Source organism: Squalius cephalus (assembly GCF_949319135.1).
Source record: "Squalius cephalus genome assembly, chromosome: 22".
Taxonomy (NCBI): Eukaryota; Metazoa; Chordata; class Actinopteri; order Cypriniformes; family Leuciscidae; genus Squalius; species Squalius cephalus.
Genome location: NC_137143.1, coordinates 9,244,325 through 9,250,324, shown reverse-complemented (window position 1 = coordinate 9,250,324; position 6,000 = coordinate 9,244,325).

Sequence of the window (6,000 nt, the reverse complement as noted above, 5' to 3'; positions counted from 1 at the left end):
TGGCCGCGGGGCCTCCGCAAGTATGCGTTTCCCCCAGTGAGCCTTCTTGCGCAGACCTTGCGCAAGATCAGGGAGGACGAGGAGCAGGTAATTTTGGTTGCCCCGTATTGGCCCAACCGCACCTGGTTCTTAGAACTAGTACTCCTCGCGACAGCACCTCCCTGGCCAATTCCTCTGAGGAAGGACCTGCTTTCTCAGGGACGGGGCACCTTATGGCACCCTCGTCCCGATCTTTGGAACCTCCACGTGTGGCTCCTGGACGGGACGAGGCAGGTTTGAGTACCCTACCACCAGTGGTGGTGGCTACCATCACTTCCGCTAGAGCATCGTCCACGAGACATGCCTATGCGTTGAAGTGGAACCTCTTCGTCAACTGGTGTTCTTCTAAAAATCTAGAACCCACGAAATGCCCCATCAGTGTCGTGCTTTCCTTCCTGCAAGAAGGGTTGGAGCGAAGGCTGTCTCCCTCCACCCTGAAAGTGTATGTTGCCGCCATTGCCGCACATCACGACGCAGTTGATGGTAAGTCCTTAGGAAAGCACGACCTGATCGTCAGGTTCCTGAGGGGAGCCAGGAGACTGAATCCTCCTCGTCCTCCCCTCGTACCCTCTTGGGACCTCTCAGTGGTTTTAACTGCCCTGCAGAGTGCTCCCTTTGAGCCTCTGCAATCAGTGGAGCTTAAGTTCCTGTCAATGAAGACAGCGCTCCTGGTTGCATTGGCCTCCATCAAGAGGGTAGGGGACCTGCAGGCATTTTCGGTTGACGAAGCGTGCCTGTGCTGCGTTCCAGTCCACTTTTAGACACGCACTTGCGAACTTCCCTAAGCACTTCCCCTCGGGGGAATCCCTGCCGCCATTTTGAAGTGCGTTCCACTTCATGAAGTGGATGAGGGAAGTTTATATGGACAGACCCTCGTTCCCTCGATTTTGACCGAGGGAGCGAGTCTACTTCAAATGTACACTTCAGGCACCTATATGTCCCACAATGCAGTACGATTGTGACGTCGCCAAAGATTGTCTAATCACCACCACAACAGACAACTCTATGATATTTTAATTATATTTTTTATTTTATTTAAAACAACCCAAACACATAAACATTTCTATGCTGCATTAAACAAATTCTTAAAGGAAAAAAAATGTAAATAATAAATCAACTCCATAGCTGATTCCAAGTGATCAAGTGCTTAGGACGTTCCAGTTCAGCCCCTTGCAGTTTCCGCCAGTAGTGGGCACTCGTGCTACGTAAGCAATGACGTACATCCGAGTGAACGAGACGGAGGGAAGTTAGCGAGTGAAGGGCATGACAATTTTGGACTGGAACGCAGCATTGGAATTTGGACCGGCTAACTCGCACGTGATCCTGAGACCCCGGCCTGGATATGTGCCCAAGGTTCCCACCACACCCTTTTGAGACCAGGTGGTGAACCTGCAAGCGCTGCCTTTGGAGGAGGCACTGCTCTGTCCAGTACGCGCACTCCGTGCTTACGTTGACAGGACGCAGTGTTTCAGGACCTCAGACCAGCTCTTTGTCTGTCATGGTGGGAAGCTGAAGGGAAAGGCTCTCTCCAAGCAAAGGTTGTCTCACTGGATAGTGGACGCCATTGCTTTGGCATACCAGCAGCAAGGTCGACCATGCCCCCTTGGTGTGACGGCCCACTCCACCCGGAGTGTGGCATCCTCTTGGGCTCTAGCGCATGGCGCCTCGCTAACAGACATCTGCAGAGCTGCAGGCTGGGCGACACCCAACACATTCGCGAGATTCTATAATCTCCGAGTGGAGCCAGTTTCTTCTCATGTACTCGCTTCAACTAGCCGGTAAGAGATTCAGCTCAGGTGTCTTCGCTTGCTCGCCATTCCTCTCCACGGACGGGATACGTGCGATATTCTCCTCAGGTGAGCCTAATAAGCCCTGAGTCTCCTCCAGCACTGACGACGTCAACGCCAGAGTTATGCCACCGGCAGCTTCGCGCTTGGCTAGGTGCCTCCATGTGCATGGTTCCCCTCCGGGTGACCCCCACATGTGTATTCCACTGTAAGCCTCTTTGAGCATGTGTCTTTCCCTTGGCAAGCCACCTTGCCACCCCTGGGGTTGAAATATTCCACCTGCGGCTGGACACCCCGGTGATTCTCCATATGCAGCCCTTCGGGGTCATATGTGTATCCCAAGTCCCCCCCTTCGGGCTGGGCATAATTGCATATTTCTACTGGATATGCTTTCCAGTGTACCTTGGTATTCCTGTGTTAAGTAGGAGTCCTTCGTCCGTGCCAGTCTCACGACAGGGAGCTCAGACTTACGCAGGGCACTGGAAGACAGTCGAGAGGTGGCGTGATTACACTGGGAACCCCATTCGTCGTCATCCGACGTAACTCGGAGTGACAACGAAAGGGAACGTCTCGGTTACGTATGTAACCCTCGTTCCCTGAGTAGGGAACGGAGACGTTACGTCTTCCTGCCACTTCCGCTGTACCGCTGGAACGCCGAGTTCAGTCTCGGCTCCTCAGCGAAGACATATCTGCATGTTGCCAGCGCACTTCCTTATATACCCCCAGGGTGGGGCGGAGTTACGCTATGCAAATTCTGCAGACCCATGGCATTTCTTTGCCATTGGCTCGTTTTATATACTCGAAGGTGATAGGATTTCTAAGCGAAACCCCATTCGTCGTCATCCGACGTAACGTCTCCGTTCCCTACTCATGGAACGAGGGTTACATACGTAACCGAGACGTTTTTCTTAAGGAGTCTGTCAAAAAATGGAGAATCACCTATGCTGTTGATAGAATTATTTTGGGAGGGGATTTTAATTTGGCTCATGATCTTTGGTTAGATCGTTCTCCTCCAAAAGCAAATTGTCATTGTTATGAGGAAGTTATTTCAGATTTGATTTCAGAATTACACTTAACAGATTATTGGAGATGGAGTAATCCTCATAAATCACAATTTACATGGTTCAGTTCTTCTAATAAGGCCCAATGCTCAAGACTTGACTACTGGTTGATATCTAATAATCTAATTAACAACGTATCGAAATGTGACATTTCAGTTTCTCCCTTAACCGATCATTGTGCAGTTTTGCTATCCTTTTCATTCCATAAATCAGGTTGTGAGCGCAGTGTCATTTGTAAGTTTAATAACAGTCTTCTTGAAAATGAGGGTTTTTGTGAAAAGGTTAAAGAAGCTTTAAAAGATGTTAATGCAATGGAAACGTCACCCCTGAGTAAATGGGAATGGTTTAAGTTTAATGTTAGAGGATTAGCAATAGAGACTGGTAAGCAAATTAGCAAATTTAAAAGTATGAAATGGCTTGAATTGATAAATGAAATGCACAAATTTGGCAACAAAACTGATTTAACTATAGATGAACAGATTCAGCTAAATAATCTACAAGCGAAATTTGACAATTTATACTTGGAGAAGGCCAAGGGAGCCTTCATTCGCTCTCGAGCCAGATGGTTAGAAGAAGGGGAAAAAATTTTAATTTTAATTTTTTAATTTGGAGAAACAAAGACACTAAAAAGAAGATTCAGAAGTTGTCAATCAATGGCATAATTATTGAAGATGATGATCAGATTAACGAAGAAATAAGAACTTTTTATTGCAATCTGTATAGGCCTAATTCTAAATTCTCAGGTATCGAGTCTTCAATATTTTTCACAAAGATAAAAGAACTAAGAAAAGAGGAAATAGAACAGGATTTCAAATCATATTTGGATGAGCCCCTCAAAATAGAAGAACTCGACAATGCTATTTTTAAATTGTCAAAGGGTAAATCTCCAGGCTTAGATGGACTATCGGTGGCATTTTATCAACATTTTTGGACAGATATAAGACTTTTGCTTTATAATGCTTTTTTAGAATGTATTTCTAGTGGCAACCTTTCACCTTCCATGAAAAGAGGCATCATTACATTAATCCCTAAACCCAATAAAGATCATTTACTGCTGGACAACTGGAGACCCATAACTCTGTTATGTAATGACTACAAATTATTAGCTCATGTTTATTCGAGAAGGCTGGATAAAGGTTTGGCAAAAATTATCGATTAGTGTCAATCTGCCTTTATAAAAGGTAGAAATATTCATAATCATACTAGATTAATACTGGATATTTTAGACTATAATGACTTTATTAACACAGACAGTTATATTATGTTTTTGGACTTTTTTAAATTACCATTAGTAATATTAAAGTTGTTCAAGAAGTTAAATATTTAGGAATCACAATATCCAAAAACCCAATTAGAAGGCAAGATGTAAATATTGCCAATCGAATCATTGACACGGAAAAGACCTTAAGTCATTGGTTAACCAGAGATTTAACAGTATTTGGTAGAGTTCTTCTGTCTAAAGCTGAAGGTATATCCAAATTATCTTATCCTTGTCACTCTCTTTATGTCTCCTCCAGCAATATTAGTAAAGCCAACTCTGTTTTATTCCATTTTTTGTGGAGAAATAAAACCCACTATATTAAGAGATCTCAACTAGTCAGAGATTATAATGAAGGTGGAATTAAGGCCATTGACTTTGAGGCACTAATAGGTGTGTTTAGGATTAAGTGGATTAAAGAGTTTCTTTCTCAACCAAATTCAATGTGGTTCCACATTCCCAGAAGGTTGTTCAATAAGTTAGGTGGCCTGGAATTTCTTTTAAGGTGTGATTTTGAAGTTAATAAAATCCCTCTTAGAATGTCTAATTTCCATAAGCAAATCCTTTATTTTTGGAAAATGATATTTACACATAATTTTACTCCCCATAGATCCACACTCTGGAATAATAGGGTCATTTTAATAAATAAAAAATCATTATTTAAGAGGAATTGGTTTGAGAAGGGCATTTTATTTGTGACTGATATCCTAGATCGCAGTTGTAATTTCCTTAGTTTTGAGAGTTTCAAAGAGAAATATGACGTGGCTTGTACAACAAGAGAATTTGACAAAATCTGTAAAGCCGTTCCTCTTCCCCTTTTACAATTAATTTGTGGTATCTTAAAATATTACAGTTGCGAGCCTTCTCTTCCGGCCCTACTGATTAATGGTCTAGATTTAATTGATAAGAAATGTAATAACAAGGTAATTGGTTTGGTGTTAAGATCTAAAATATATACAGATTTTAACAAACCACTGCTGGTTCCTGAATTTCTATCGCAGTCCACTATGGTAAAGGCTGTCTCAAAATATATTAGATGGCCTGTTTCTCCCAAAGTTAAAGAAACTCATTTCAAAATAATACGTAATATTTATCCAGTTGCTGAATTTCTTAAAAAGCGATTTAAATTCATGGTGGACGCTTGTGTCTTTTGTGGAAAATTTGAGGAAACAGTAGAACATTTATTTGTCTTTTGTCCGGTTACCAAAGAGTTTTGGAAAGATATTAAGGATTGGTTGTCTCTAAAAATAGATGGTGTTCCTTTGCTTGATACTGTTGAAATTCTGTATTTTGTGGAAAATTTGGATATGTCCGTACCTAATTAATGTGATCATTCTTCTGTGTAAATATCATATTCACTTCAGTAAATGGAAAAATTCTAAGCCGTCATTTAATTGTTTCATCAATGATTTTAAACTTTTTTTTTCATCTCTCCAAAAAATTAAAATGTACAAGTCAGCCAAAAAAATACTTTGTGACATAACAGAATGTTTACTGTTTTGAGTGTTGTACTGCTCCTTTGTTTCTATAGGTTGTTGGTCAGGTTATTTTATAGCTCCCTTGTTATTTTTAATTTTTGTATTGTGTTTTTTTTTTTTTTTTTTTTTTGTTCCTCTGCTAGAGTATGTATCTTGTTGTTGTGTGGTTCAATAAAAAAATAAAAAAAATAAAATAAAAACAGCTGTTCTAAATAAGTTACATCTGATTGGTTAATAATAATCCTATGTCAGTATCTTGCCGCACTATTGGCTCGATTGATATAGTAGGCAACTGCGTTTGCCTGCATATTACGGGTCGTGCAATATGATTTCGGGAGAAAATGTGCAATAAATGGGAGTGGCAACACTTTTCATAT